We start from the raw sequence: 16,379 nt of genomic DNA, 5'->3' as shown, positions 1-16,379 counted from the left end.
ACAGGAAGAAGACAACCATCTGCCAACCAAGGAGAGAGGCTCACAAGAACAACACTGCTGACACCTTCATCTTGGACTTCTAGCTACCAGAATCTTAAGAAAATAAATTTTTGTTATTCAAGCCACCCAGTCTGTGGTGCTTTGCATGACAGCCCTAATAAACTAATACAGGTGTCTGCCGTGTGCCTCATAGCTGCTCAGGCACTGGATGCCCGGTGATGAAGATGACAGCCCCAATGCCCTGTTCTTCTGGAGGCTGAAGTCTGGTAGAGGTCAATAATGAACATGCAAGCCCACCTAGGGACAATGTAATTTCAAGAAATGATGTGTGCTACAAAGAACATAGTAATGTGACATGAAGGCAGCAGCGTGTATTTAGACTGGGTGGTCGGAAGGACCTCTCACAGAGTGACGGGAGGAAACCAGCATGGGAACACTGGATCCACAGCATTCTGGGTGGAAGCAACCTGCTTGATCTGTTTGAGGAACTAAGAGGCGGCCGTTGTGGCTGGAGGGCGATGAGAGAGGGAGAGTGGCTGGAGAGGAACAGGGTCAGGTCACGTAGGGCTGTAGGCCAAGGAAAGACCTTGGATTCATATTTTAAAAGCTCACTCTACTGGGAGGGGAATGAGTGAGGGGCTGGAGTGGCAGCTGGGAAAGCAACCAGAAAGATAGTGACCTTGGACGGAGCATGGGGTAGGGACAGAAAGAACAGGGATGGAGGTTTGCAGGACTTGCTGGTGGCTTTAATATGAAGTGGGGGCAAGAGAATATGAAAGAAGGATTAAAAAGGTGCTAGGCATTTTCATGAAATAGCTGCATGAAAGGTAATGCCATTTGATGATTTGGGGAAGACCACAGGGGCTGAGGGAGTGGGGAGCAGGTGGGGGTGGGATCCAGAGCCACATCGAGGCCTGACCATGCCTGAGGTACCTCTTACACACACCGGTGGGAATGTCAGGGAGCCTGTCAGTACAGGAGTTAGATGTCAGGGAGACGGAAGGTGGGAATACATATCTGTGATTCAGCTACACAGACAGGCAGGACCACTGAGGAAGGCACCAGGACAGAACGCCTGGGACTAGGACGAAGTCCTCTTAAGCATATGAGACAAGAAAACGAACAAAGAGCCACCAAAGAGGTGGGAGGAAAAGCAGAAGTGCACATCCCTGAAGTCAAGAGGAAATGAGAGGAATGACCACACTCACGGACTAGCGATAATAATCGTGTCTGGGAATAAATGTGCGTTTGCAGCTGGCCTCCACACACGTGCGTGCGCACTATCGTGGGGCTGTCTGTTAGTGTAGACAGTTACAGAATCCAGTGCTTCTAGGGTTCGAGGCTCTTTTTTAAATTACATTTTACACATCAGTAAACTTATAATGCAGGAACTGCTTTCTTAGGGTTATTTATATCCCTGGGTTGCAGAAGGATTTGTCAGGAAATAATATGAATGTTATTTATCTGACTGTTCAGCTTTATTGACTGCTACATTTCACATCCTTCAGTTCTTTTTGGCAGAGGAGTAAATAACACTGCTATTAACCTCTAACACTGGTATAAAAATAGGCAGTTATTAAGGGGTAAATATTACTTTGACGATTATTGCCCCAGTCTGCTTTCTCTGGGAGGTAATAAATAAGGCCTCTTGTGGGGTCCACAAAATTCCCAATTTTGTTGAGGGAGCTGGCGGTGCCTGTGGCCATGGGCTGTGATTTGGAGCCATGTGGAGCCTGTAGAAAATGCTCGAAGAGCTATTGCTCATTTCTGGAGGAAATCAAGCTAGCATTAATGCCCCACCATGGCTGTGCATGCAGGAGCTGAAGGTTTAGGTCCTAAGGTTTCCACCAGGAAGAATTAGAGATGGCTGAGACCCCTGTTAGCAGTGAGGCTGCCGAAGAGAGGGAGCCGGGCTCGGGAGCAGGTGAGTCTGTAGAAGCCCAGGGTTGTTACATGAACCTGCTGCTGGGCCCACACTATGGCTAGAGAAGCTTTGTACCCAGGGTTTCATCATGGCCATTCTTTAGTGATGGACAGGTTAACTGGCAGGATGACCACAGGGAGTCGTCCCATTTTGGAGGCGGGAGATGAAGAGTTATGTTAGCAGGTACAGAAAGAGTCTTGGACTAGAAGCCAAGAGCACTAAACTGTAGTCTCAACTCTAACCTTTACTTGTGTTATGGTCCTGGGCAAGTTATTTGCATTTGCATGCATAATGAATGAGGCGGTTGTTCCACATGGTTTTCTAAGATCTCTCCAGTTCAAAAATACTTTGTCAATAACCCAGTGAAGCCTAGTTGGAGACATGCACCAGGTGTAGGGGAAATACTGGTGAACAGTGAGCCAATGCCTAGAGATGTCTGCCCATACAGTGGACATGACTGTGCTCTTCAGCCATGACTCCCTCACTGTTCTACTGGAAGCCCCAGCAGCAGAAGCACTGCTCAAGCTGGCCCCAGGCTAGAACTTGAGCAAAGACCTCTTGGCTTTTCTCTGCAGCTCTGCCAGGGGCTGCTGTAACATTGGAAATCCTTATACACTTTGTTTGTTCCAAGACTAAATTTTCTTGGCTCAAGATGGTTTTTGGACTTGCTGTATCCTCTGATTACACGTGTAAAAACCTAGATAATTTTTTCCTTATCTAGTGTGAACAAAAATGTTTGCAGCTCTTAGCCCTTTTTTGATCAATGAAGCACTTTTTTATTAATATTTTCCTTTGTTAAAGGATGAACCATAACTCTCCATAGCTGTACATATAACCCTTTTCTCCTAAAGAGTTAGTCAGTGCTCCTAGATTTTTAATTTTTTTTGTCAAAGCAAGAAGTAAATATTTCAGAATTGTTAAATATATAAATAAAGCGAATAAAGTTGAAAAAGAAGTATTAAATCTAGACCTCATGATTTAGGAATAGTTGGAATGTTTCATGCAGAGTGAGAGGGATGCCTGCTTCATACTGCACAGATTAACTGTGAAGAGCTGCCTTCACATGAATGCATTCTAGGAACCCACTATTTAATGAAAGCTTCGTAAAATCAAACATCCAACATTAATTTAATTTGTATGTTTGGGAAGTTTGGATTTTCACACATTAGCAATGTGGAGGCGGTGATTTGCAGTAAGGCATATCTCTGCTTTTCTACAACTAAACTGTGCTCAAATTATCAACGGGGGTGTTGATTAAGCCGTTTGTCTCCTTAAACAAAACGTTGGAGAATGTGAACAACTTGGCATCTCTATTCTACTCTAAAAGCATGCAACACTTGAGACAGTCGTATTTACTAAACAATAGAAATATACACAAAAGAGTGAAATAGGTACTATTAGAGGCCTATTTGTTATAAATGGCAGCAGAATGGTTTGGAAATTCTGGCCTCCTTTAAATTTTCCTGGAATTTACTATTTTATACTGCAGAGCTGGGTGCAGTGGCACTTGTCTGTAATCCCAGCAATTTGGGAAGCTGAGGCAAGAGGATTCCTTGAGGCTAGAATTCCTTGAGTTCAAGATCAACCTAGGAAACATAGTGAGACCACATCTTTATAGGGAAAAAAGTTAGCCGAGCATGGTGGCACCTACCTGTAGTCTCAGCTACCAGGGAAGCTGAGGTGACAGTATTGCTTGAGCCCAGGAGTTTGAGGCTGCAGAGGGCCGTGATCATACCACTACACTCTAGTCTAAGTGACAGAGCAAGATCGTGTTAAAATATACGTACACACACACTGCAGTGTGTTAATAGACACTGTGCCAATATTTTCTGAAGGTTGTATATTACTGCATAGGGACATTTTAAATCATTGTGAGGGTCTCTTTAACTGTTAGTAATTCCTCAAACAACAACAACAAAAATGTGCATTTTGGCAAAAAAAAAGAATTTTGCATTTAACAGTAGCATAGGGTACAGATACATGCCGCATCTAGGTGTATATCGTGCACACATATGATGGGAATGGAAAAAATGGAGAGAGAAAAAAGAGAACCTGGAAAAATGATGAGAAGAGTTCACAGAGAGATTGGTTCAACAGGCAGAGGTGGGGTGCTCCCTTCATCACTGTATGCTCCTTTACTGATGAGGCTTCTGCACCCAATGTCGCCCAGTCACGTAATGTCTGTGGTAGGATGAGACACCCGCTCTGTGAAGGCCATGTGAGAAGGTCCTAAAGCCCTATACTAACACACTGCAAGCGAGTCCAGCCTCCCTGCATAGACACAGCCCATGGATCAGGGCCGGAGGCAGCATTCCCGGGGCTGTGGAGACTGTGGCTACAAGGTCCTTGGCCTGACTTCTTCCCGAGAACTCTTTTCCTCCTGTCTCCCCATATTCCTTTTTCTACCAGGCTTGTCCTGTTCTTTCTAGCAACAAAACAAAGCTTGGTAAGGCTGTGGCTCCTATTTAAAAATGAGCAGGGATGAAGGCAAGGCTGTCGCGTTGGGGTGTGGCCCTCTGAATTTTTTTTTTTTTTTTGTGGGCCACGAAGACCCTCCAAAGAGAACTCATTATATGGGAAGGTGAAACCTAACAACCTGAGCTGTAAGAGCTGCTTGGGACCAGCAATTCTGAGGACAGGATGGTGTCTTTTAGCTAGAATCATTTCCCAGCTGCCCCTATTGGAATTATTGTGGGTGTGGTGTAGGGCCGTGGTTTGGGGTCACAATATAAGGTAACAAAGCTAATCAAGAGAAGAGGGAGAAATGTCATGGGCTAGTTAACTGCACATGCCTGTAAGCCCACGGTACATGCCCCTAAGAACTATGGCAGGACTAGGGGACATATTTGCAGTGCTCGCTTTCCATGAGTAAGGTCAGGAATGCAACACACCTGTGAGAACGGGCTCAAATCAGAGCTAGTGGCATTTGCACTGTGATTGCTGTGTAATTCAATTTGTACTCCAGGATGAGAGGCCCTGGAGAAATCAAGTCCCCTCTGTCCAATCAGATGCTCCCCAGGATGCACGGTGGCATCCACTTTGGGAGGCCAAGGCAGGCAGATCATGAGTCAGGAGTTTGAGGCCAGCGTGGTCAACACAGTGAAACCCCGTCTCTACTACAAATACAAAAAATCAGCTGGGTGTGATGGCACGCACCTGTAATCCCAGCTACCTGGGAGGCGGAGGTTGCAGCCAGCCAAGATTGCGCTGCTCCAGCCTAGGACTGTTGGCCACACAGCAGAACAACCCAGGGAGCTTTAAAAACTCCTGATGCCTCGGTCCTATTCCTAGAGAGGTCTGCACTTAGGATCCAATTACAGGCATGTTTTAGTTTATGCAACAGAAATATTTATGAAAGATAATCTGCAACGAGATGCTGAACCATATTTTCATAGCTATATTAACATTTCAAAAGCCCTTTAAGTCTATGCCTTTTGTTAATATTTTATGTCATATTAACATAAGACATACTTACTATTTTAAGAATCTTTTGTTGTAAAGCACCTGTTTATGACATAACAGTCCCACCTAACTTTTCCAAGATTAAATTTTCATACACTAGGCTTCCTTGACATGAAGGTTTATCAGACACCTCACATGCACGTTGCATGACCTTGTCACTTTAAGTATCACATTCTCATATTTGAATCTTAAACCCACACATAATAAACTCTCCCCTTCTCCCTGTGTGCCTGCAAATGTCCCTCTGTTAGTGCTCCTTTATTTGCTTTGCCACAGATTGCGTTCTGTGGTCCATTTATTTCCCTCCCACTAGACTGTATGCTCCTTGAGGAGTGAAACAATGTGTGAGCATCTCAATGTCATGTCCATACAAGGTGCTCAACAAATGCTTGCCGAGCGCATGGTGGGTGGCCGGGCTTGCAAAGGAATGGTGCCAAAGGGAGAAGGTGAGGGCCAGGTAAGCGAATCTCTCCAGGCTCCTCCTGCCTCCCACCTTCCCTCCCTGCTGGACTCCATAGCAGTGGCCCTGCTCCTACGGAGGGGCACTGCTGTCATTCACCTGTGGGCACAGGCTTCAGTCTCTGGAGTGCTTGTTGACTCTGACTCAGGGTCCTGAGTTTTCCTTTTCTATTGTGTACAGTGGGATTGTCACCTTCTCTCTCCGTTGGAGAAGAGGGAAGGTGGAGGGGGAAGGAACTCCAAATAGGAGAAAAGAAGACAGCCCCCTCCAACATTCCATCTTTCCTCAAACATCTCTAAAGAAGGTGCCCAAATAGGAAAGACCCAGCTGAATCAAAATAAATGTGCTAGAATTTGTGGCTACAAAGTCCATGTGGCTAACACTTCCTCTGACTTGACCAGGCAGAATTAGGTCATCAATAAATGGGGAGTCATTTCAGGACAATGCTGGGATGATAATCAAAACTGCTGCTTCGCACAAATTTGCTTTAGAAGTTAGTGCTTTGAATGTCATAAACAACACTTATTGATGGAAAGAAAGGGAAAGAAAAAAGAAGGAAGAAAGGGTGTAAAGGGCAGGAGGATGGAGAGAAGAAGGGAGGAAGGAATTTGTTCTTATACTCAGAAAGCGTTTTTGCCCTTGACACCAAGTGTTGCACTACAAGGAAAAAATTGGAAAACACCCTGTGGTGGAAAACTACACAAGAAGGGATGAGGAGAATAACTTACTCTCTAAATAGCTGGCATAACAGAGAATCTCACCAAACGGTGGGTGCTGCTTTTGGCAAAGAATATGTTTGTACTGGGTTGCAGAGAGGAGGCTAGGAGAGCAGGGTCATCCCAACCTTCTGGCACGACTGATGGAATTCAACTTTGCAGTGTGGGAAACAGAAACTCCTATCTGTGTTTATCATTAATGTCTCATTCTATCATTGGTCCTTTTCTTGTTAATAATTTTTACCATGTAGTTAATGACTGGATTTTCCATTTGAAATGACACACTTTCCGCCGTCTCAAGTGTGGCTTCATTTTTTTGGTTGGTGATACAACCCTTATACGCAACAACAGAGCACTCCTCTTTGCCTTTGCGACGTTATTTCATGTTTCCTTTTCTACCTCCAAGAGGTATCAGAGGATCAGGCAGAAGCAAGGTTGAAACAAGCACTGACTGGACACTGAGAAACGAGAGAAATGCCCAAAGAAAAATCTCCTAATCAAGGTAGCCATGCGTCCCTCACATCTGTGCTTCCCACTCCTCTCATACCTGATTGTGTGTGAGCCTGTAGTAGGACCACAGGAAGCGATGGGAAGACCCAGGGAGCCTCAGGGTACCAGCTTACCTCGGATATGAGGGAGAATTTGGGCAGATGTCCCCCATCCACACCTACACCCTCCAATCCATTCTGTCGGAGTACATGCCTGATGCCATCCTGCTCCCATTCAAGCCTCTGTTGCCCCTCACATGCCAGCCCTCCATAACATCTCCTGCCCACTCAGCTTCATCCTTCAAAGCCTCCTTGTCAATGAAGAGCAAGAATCCTTCTCTAAGTTTCTCAAATCCTCCGCTCTCTCCCCTTTCTCAAGTCCTTCACTCCTGAGCTTCTGTAGAGAAAGCTCTGCTCTTTTCCAGCTGACTCTAGTTGAAGTGCCACGTCCTGAAGAAAACTTTCCCTAAGCCCCCAAATTAGGTAGGATACCCCTGCTCTATGTACACATACCACCCTGTACTTCTGACTCCCAGGGCTTATGATATTGGAAATTCATGGATTCATTGGCGAATTCATTTCAGTGTCTATTTTGCTCACCAGATTGTAAGCTGCATAAAAGCAGAGTGCATGTATCTCCTGCTCAGCATTATAAAACCAGCCCAGCACCTCATGCGTAATAGGCACTCAGTAGACATCGGTTGCCATTGTTGTTGAATAAACAAGTAAATAAAGTGTCATTTTGATCCTAATGTTGGTTTCCACAGCAGTGCCCATTTCTCAGGATGTATCTTAGGCTCTGAGCATGTTCCCAGCAAGGAAAAGCAGTTATGATGGTAACAGAAGATCAGAGACCTGAGATACAAAGGAGCCTTTACATACAGCACAAAAGAAAAACGTAGCTTTAGAATCATGGAAAAATATGAAGACAGGGAGAAGGAGACAAGAAATAGTAAGTGCAGCAAGTATAAGGAGCACAGCACTCTGGCTCTGTGCCATCATGGGGCCTCTGAGGAGCCCTGGGTGGGGCTTACTGGAAGGGTAGAGGGGGAAGGATTCTGGCCAGTGGCAGAGGAATAGCTGGGAGCCTCTGATATTAGCACAAAAAATTCATTCATCCAGGCCAGCTCAGGCAAAGTCCAGAGCCACATTTAGATGCCAGAGAAAAGGTGGACTTTCCGAAGGCCGAGAATAAAGAACTGCTGCTAGCAAGAGAGGTGGCAAGGAAGAAAGAAAGTGAACTGTAGAGATCTCTGACTTTAATAAAATCATGAGCAAAATGAATTTATGCGACTAACAGGCCAGCAGTGGTGTCAATGTTAAAAGGCCATTTGTTTTTCCATATCACAAAATGCAAATTACTAAATTTGCAATATGAATACTTTATTGAACTCTAAAAATTCTGAATTCTTTAGGCTGCTCTTTTCCTCTTCCCAAAAAGCTATTTTAAAAGCTCACATTAGAATATTTTATAACTCTTTTATCCCTTCTGAACATCTGTGAACTGGAAAGAATATAGTATATTACAGAAACAATCCATTTAAAGAAAAACAATTAAAATGAAAACTACTTCCATTTCTGTGGCATAAAACTCTAATTCTCTCTCCTTTGCAATTTTATTACCAACCTGACATGATATAGTCACAGCTTCACTTACACACAATGTTAATTTCATTCATACGCTACTTAATCTTCAAAACATTGCAGAATAACATTTTTCTTTAGTAATTTATCATTTACTATGATAAGGCAATGTGTTTGGAGGATGTTAAAAATTTTTTTAAAGTTTGCATTTATCTCAGTCCTGAAATGTGCGCTGGGTGCTATTAAAATATATCATTTATACACTTTCACATTTAACTATATTAACTATACCTTAACTAGACATTTATTAAGAGCAGCATATTTATTTCCCATTCAGGACTTTTTAAATCTGCAAAGTCAGCTTTATGGAAATGAGCAATTTTTGCCAGCCTTACACTGTGTAATAGGTTAAACTGAGCAGAAACCCCATGGCTCCATTGTAGTGGGGTACACAATTGCATATCTTTTCTGAGCTTCCTTAAATCATTTTCTGATGCAGAACTTCTTATCATTCCACCAGCTGCCAGCGATACGTTATGAACTCTAAATAAGTTCATGACAGTTCTCTATTCACTCATTCATTCATCATTTATCAACTATCTTCTATGTGTGGAGATTAAAAGATGAACACATCTGACTTCAAGATCCTACTCTTGAGGTAAATAATGAAAGCATAATGTCCTCTTCTTAATTTTATTCTTACTTATATAAAAATATAAGACATGTACATATAGCTTTGAAAGCTTTCCAAAGGCCAGCACTTTCAAATTTTACCCATTTCTTTGAGTTTTTACCTTTATAGTTTTGAATACTACATTTCTACTGCTATTTTTTTATTTTTCAGGTTTATTCTATGTTTTTGAGATGGCGTTTTGCTCTGTCACCCAGGCTGGAGTGCAGTGGTGTGATCTCAGCTCCCTGCAACTTCCACCTCCTGGGTTCAAGTGACTCTCCTGCCTCAGCCTCCTGAGTAGCTGGGATTACAGGCATGTGCCACCACACCCAGCTAATTCTTGTATTTTTAGTAGAGACAGAGTTTCACCATGTTGGCCAGGCTAGTCTCGAACTCCTGACCACAGTGATCTGCCCACCTTGGCCTCCCGAAGTGCTGGAATTACAGGTGTGAACCACTGTGCCCAGCCATGATTTTTCAGTTTTTGATAGCATCTATTGATTCTCAGTTATGGAAGATATTGGTTTTATTTTCTTATACTGTCTCCTCCCCCCACACACCAAACACTTGCCCTCCCCTTGAAAACCCAGTATATATAGTATTATGTCGAGTAAGTAACTATTAATCACAGTTAAGCCTTCGTGGTAGAATATAATTCCATTTCCTTTTGTTGTATAGCTGTTTGCTTTCCCTGGAGATTATAATTGCTTTGTTTTCTCATTTGTATAATGGGACCTTCAATCCTGACAGAAGGGCAAAATCTCCTCTGAGTATGTTCAAGTATACTAGGGTGTCTATCAGCTGCTGCTGCTGCTGCTTCTACTTCTTTAACAACTAGAGAAATGCTTCCTGAAAGATCATGTTTTCCTTTCTTTAAGACATCAGCCTTGGACCTTGGAGTCTTTTGTTCACTGCTACCATCCGGACTGGTTTCTCCCCAGGCCTGTTACCCTGTCAGGCTGAGACTTCCCTGTACTCTCATCCTGGAAATGTCCTTCAGCTCTCTCCTGTGTTGGATCCCTGCTTCCCCAATACTAGGTCTTTTTCTTTCTTGACTTCTACCCGGTTTTGGTGAAGTCCATCCTCCAGCAGCTTCCTGAGAAGGGTGCATGAGGGGCAAGAGATGCCTCCAAATCCTGAGCCTTTCTAGGGAGCCCTGGCACAAATAGCTCGTTTCTAATTAGCTTCTCCCCGCTGGGCCTAGGTTGCAGCCATCAAAACTTTGTTGAAATCTCGTCCGCTGCTGTCTTCTCTCTCGTTATTTTAGTCTTTGTGAGTTTATGTCTTTTATATTATTTTAGAGGCATTTCTGGAGGGAACTGAGACAAACACATGTGTTCCATTTACCATATTTAGCCTGCAGTAATTTCCTTTTATAATATTAGAATTTCATCCTGCAAATATGACTATTCCTCTATTCTTTCATTTACTCAAATATAGAGAGAGCACCTACTATATGCCAGGCATTATTCAATACCCTAAAGATACAGCATTAAACAAAAGCAACAGATTTCCTTACCCTCATGGAGCTTACATTCTAGAGGGAGGGAAGGATGGACAATAAACAAAATAATGACTGAAATATACTGAGTGACTTAGGGCAAACCTGAGAAGATTGATATTCACCTTAAATTGGGTCTTTTTAGACACAGGGTCTTGCTGTCATCTAGGCTGGTGTACAGAGGTGTGATCATGGCTCACTGCAACCTCGACTTCCTGGGCTCAAACAATCTTCCTGCTTCAGCTTCCCAAGTAGCTGGGATTATGGGCACAAGCTACCACACCCAGCTTTTTTTCTTATTTTTTATTTTTGTAGCGGTGGGGTCTCATTGTATTATTCAAGCTGGTCTTAAACTGCTGGCCTCAATTAATCCTTCTGCCTTGGTCTCCCAAAATGCTGGTATTACAGGCATGAGCCACTGCACCTGGCCTAAAATATCCTCCATTTTTTGTCCCATCCTTTAGTTGTATTTTGTGCTTGTGCTTCTAATTAGAAACAAGCTGATGGAAACAAACACTGCAATGTTCAGAATTAACACTTCTAACATATTCCCAAGTTGCATTTCCCTGTTCAGTGTGTTTTATAATCTTTATTTCATCTGCTAATTTTTAACAACATAAATCATAGACTGTGAGCCTAGCTTGCAATACAGCTTAATTGGATGCAATATGTTTTCAAAAGAAAAATTCAAATTCATTATGGTTTGAAACTCCATATTGTTTTAGAGGAAAGTCCCAGTTTTCTTAGCACAGGCGTGTTTATTGCAGTATCCCTTTGTTCAGTTTCAAAAGCTGAAATTTTAGGGGAGAAAAATAGAGGTGGACAGGAATAGACCTTTCAATGCTAATATCACCCATTTCTAGGTGGCCAGATGAGGAAGGAGGAAAAACAGCAGCAACAGGGAGAGGAATTTTGGCCAGAGGTGGACTGAAGCTGCAGAGCCCCTACTAAAACAGATATGCTAGTGGACATGTGAGAATTTGATGGATGATGCTAAGGGTCAAATAAAAGTGAATTAACACAAGCAGTGAATGATGTGGAGGAACCAGCAGGTAGGGAGACAGGGGAAAAAAAGTCAACATGGAAAACTCTGAGCAGCAGCAGGCCAGAAAGAGCAAAAGGTGGAATAAAAAGAACAGCCAAGGCTCTTGGGACGATTCCATGGCGGTTCCTAAATGTTGAGCTAAAATTGGCTGCTTAGATGAAGTCATCATTACCAGTTCAGTTTAAATCTTTTTACAGAGGAAATTAAGATGTTGTAAAATCATTTAAAATGTTACTTATTATATTTCTCTATCCTTTCTTTTTTTAGAAACTGAGGGTGAAGTTTCATATAAACATGGATCAAAGAAGTAAAATGGACCAAATGGACCTTGGGGAATCACCTGGTCCAGGTCCCCTTTTTTTATACTTTAGGAACTGAGGTCCAGGTTAACTTGGCCACGGTGAACACCACACAGTCTTTTCTAGTTATTCACAGTTCTCCCACTAGGCAGGTTGGGTCTGATTCGCTGATGGTGTCCCTGCCATTAGCCAGCACTCGCCTAGCCCAGCACATCTCAAGTGCTCGGTAACATTTTTGTTAAAGGAGAAATTGCAACTCACTGTTTCTATTTTGGGTTACTCCTCAATGGCCTATCTTACAAAAGACTGTCCTGTTCCCTCTGACTCATGATTTCTAGCACACAAAGCATTAATGATTACTAACAGGGAAGAAATGTCTGCAGTGTGACAACTGAAATTTAAGAAAGTGTCTCCTATCAGTCAGAAACAGAGACAGCCCTCCAGAGACCACAGTTCCAGGGATCTGTGGCACCACCCCCCACCACACATAGGTGGTCCCCCAGGGTGCCACAGTGTCACTTTGTGAGAGCTGCTTATCCACAGAGCTGGCCAGTGACTCATGTAACTTTAGGTTCATTACCTTATTTTTTGATGACTCCACGTTTTCTTCTGTTAACTGGAAGTCCATGTTTCTAAGTCCTAAGGAGCTATTACATACACTTAATATAGAATTTTGAAAGCTGGCAGAGAAACTGACCTAAGTCTCCGATTGAGCACAAATGATGATTCAGCATTGGTCAGTACTGTTTTCAGTTTGGTCCCTGCCAATCATTGACAGATAGTAATGTGTTGTGATCAGGTGAAGACTTAAATATACCAAGCAGCAGATACCTGCACATAATCCTATTGAAACAGCACAACGACATTCTAAAATAATGTCCTTATACTCTGTCCACAGCTAAAGGAATGAAGGCTTGGCCATGATAAAGCCTTTCTCGAAAGCATGCAGAAGCTCAGGTTCTAACCAAGGGTTCAGTCTGACTCCAGCACCCTTCCTATACTCCATACATTCCCACTGGCAGGAATTCAGTCAGATTGAAAAAATAATCAGGGCCAACCAGGTGGCTTTAGGGTTGGGAGAAAGATTTACAGACCCCTTGGAAAGGCTGGTCTTTGGAATTGGCAAGATCTGTCCCGAGCTTTTCTTGGATGTCTCTCTGACCAAATATATCACTATTTAATCTATACAGTGGTGTTTTAATAGACAGAGCTCTTACCTGCAATAATTTTCTTTGAACTCATATGTGCTAAGAAATGCCAATAAACTCAGTTCAAGTAATTTCTTACCCACAGCACATGCATTTGCACAGAAGGACCCTAGATCTTAGAAACAAGAGAACAGCCCACAGTGTCTGCACGAAGCAGCCATTACATGGAAAATGGCCGTTTGAAAAAGAAAACATTTGACCCTTCCATTGATTGAACTTTCCCTCCAAGTGCCCTTCAGGGAGTACTGAGCTGGTTGCCAGGAAACAGAGATTCTTTTCTGGAATCAATTTTTGCCATTCTAAGTGACTTTGAGTATGTCACTTATTGGAATCTTGGTTCCCCACTTACAATGGGTATTCTTTCTCTCAGGCTTCCTCCATCAAGAAATCTCCAAAGATTACATTCAGAATACATCTATGAAGAGTTAACAAGATTATGGCCGGGCGAGGTGGCTCATGCCTATAATCCTAGCACTTTGGGAGGCCAAGGCACGCAGATCACGAGGTCAGGAGTTCAAGACCAGCCTGACCAATATGGTGAAACTCCCTCTATACTAAAAATACAAAAATTAGCTGGGTATGGGGTGTGTGCCTGTAGTCTCAGCTACTTGGGAGGCTGTGGCAGGAACATTGCTTGAACTCAGGAGGTAGAGGTTGCAGTGAGCCAAGATCACACCAGCCTGGGCGACAGAACAAGACTCTGTCTCAAAAAAAAAAAAAAAAAAAAAAAAAAAAAAAAAAAAAAAAAAAAAAAGAGTTACAAGATTATTATGAATATATGAAACAATGATTTTTTTAATTGTACATTATAATGGAGCTATTTCCAAATATGTCATTTAAAAGATGCTGAGTGACAGCAGTTGAAATTACTAAAAAATATTATCCACATTAATTCTACATAAATGTGAAGCCTCCCTTGTGGTTAAGATGTGTTTGAGGGAGCCTGGAGTTCTGGAACAAGCTTGGGTGAAGTGACTGAAATTCATTAGCTGTGTGACGAAGGGCAAGTGTCTCTGCCCGCCAGGGGTCAATTTCGTTACTTGAAGTGACAGCTTGGGTGAGATCATCTTAAAGGTCCCTTATAACCTTTCTCTTATCCTGTAATTGTGTCACTTCTTTCTGATCACACAAATGTATATAAAGCCCTTGGCCTCAAGTATTTTATAGTCCAGAAGGGGAGTTAATAAACAAGTAAACAAATGAATGAGTAGCATCAGGACACATTGTGGTAAGTGCCATGAAGAGCTGGACTAATGCTAATGACAGAGTACAAACAGAGCTGAGAGGGATAATAAGGCAGGAAGATGTGGAGGGCAACAGGAGTCTTGCTAATTTACCTCATTTTTCATAGCAGAGTGTCAAAAAATATTGCTTGAAGTTGACAAAAGAAGTTTTCAACATATTAAAAGTTACTGGGGGCCAGGCGCAGTGCATTACACGTGTAATCCTATCATTCTGGGAGACCGAGGCGAGCAGATCACTTGTGGTCAGGAGTTTGAGGCCAGCCTGGCCGACATAGTAAAACCCCATCTCTACTAAAAATACAAAAATTAGTCCTGTATGGCCACAGGCGCCTGTAATCCCAACTACTTGGGAGGCTGAGGCAGGAGATTGCTTGAACCCGGGAGGCGGAGGTTGCAGTAAGCCGAGATGGCACCACTGCACTCCAGCCTGGGCAGTGAGACTCTGTCTCATAAAAAAAAAAAAAGTTACTGGGGTATCATTAGAATAAAAACCAAAATGTCAGTCTTAAAAACTAGTAGAAAATAGATACATTTACACAGAGCTTAAAGCAATAAAACCTAAGCAATAGAGCAGATGATAAAAAAAAGGAAGAGTAAAATAAGTTATAAGATGATAGAACTTAAGTTAAAAAAAATAGTTAAGCAGTACATGTAAATGGGAAACTCTCCTTTTTAATAGAAAAATACTTTCAGATTGATTTTTAAATATAAATCAGCCACATTACACATTCAAGAAATACATCTATAATAAAATTACTTGGAAAGATTGCTACTAAAAGGTAAGGCAAAGACATGGAAATCAGGTGCAAGCAAAAAAATTACAAGGATCATGATATTAAATTCAAAAACATACAAAACAAAGATGGACAATTTATAACGGTAAACATACAATCTGGTGAATTTTCATGCAGCAAATAGCATCACTTCAAAATGCATAATAGAAAAACTGTAATGGCAATTGTGGTGAGAAAATTTAAATCACTTTTTCAGGCCGTGACAGATCAAGTAGACAAAAAAGAAAGCTAATGACAATTTAAATCCCACAGTTAATAGGGTGGAGTGTGTACACACACGTGTGTCTATCTGTCTCTGTAAAAAGCTATGCCTCTAAACCCTGGATATAAAGAATATGCCTATTATCTAATTGTCCTTGAAATATTGATCAAACTAACCAGATTTATAAGAGACAAAAAAAATCTTAACCACCTGGAAACTGAGAAATTCTCGCTTTAACTCTTGGTCTATAGAAGAAATTAAAACAAAATTTAAAATGCAATCTCTAGACAATATTGATAATGCAAGAATCATGTATCACAATCTTTGGGATACTGCCTCTCACCTCATGGTTATACCACCTAGTGTTGCAAAACAGAAAAGAATGAAAATAATTAATATGAGCAGTCAATCTGGCATGTTACAAAAATAATAATAAATATAGCTAAATATGGTAAAAGGGATTAGTTTTTTTTTAGATGGAACTAAAAGTAGATCCAAAAGATGGTACTTGGGATAAATAAAGAAAACAAAAAAATAGATAACAAACCATTGCCAACCTAGTCAAGTTAGAAGATGAAACAACATATAAAAAATTAGAAATGGGTAGGGGAAGTAACAACAAAAAGCAAAATGCTAAAATAAAACAGAAAACCCACAAACAAATCCATGAGCTACTGCTCTGAAAACAAAACAGAATGGAAAAACTGCTGGCTAAAATAATTAAGAAAAAAACATGAATGTAGACTAATACAAAATCAAAATAGTACACAGGGGACTGT

The sequence above is a fragment of the Cebus imitator genome, unplaced genomic scaffold (genome assembly GCF_001604975.1).
Source record: "Cebus imitator isolate Cc_AM_T3 unplaced genomic scaffold, Cebus_imitator-1.0 Scaffold45, whole genome shotgun sequence".
In the NCBI taxonomy this organism is placed as follows: domain Eukaryota; kingdom Metazoa; phylum Chordata; class Mammalia; order Primates; family Cebidae; genus Cebus; species Cebus imitator.
Note: the sequence above shows the minus strand (reverse complement) of the source record.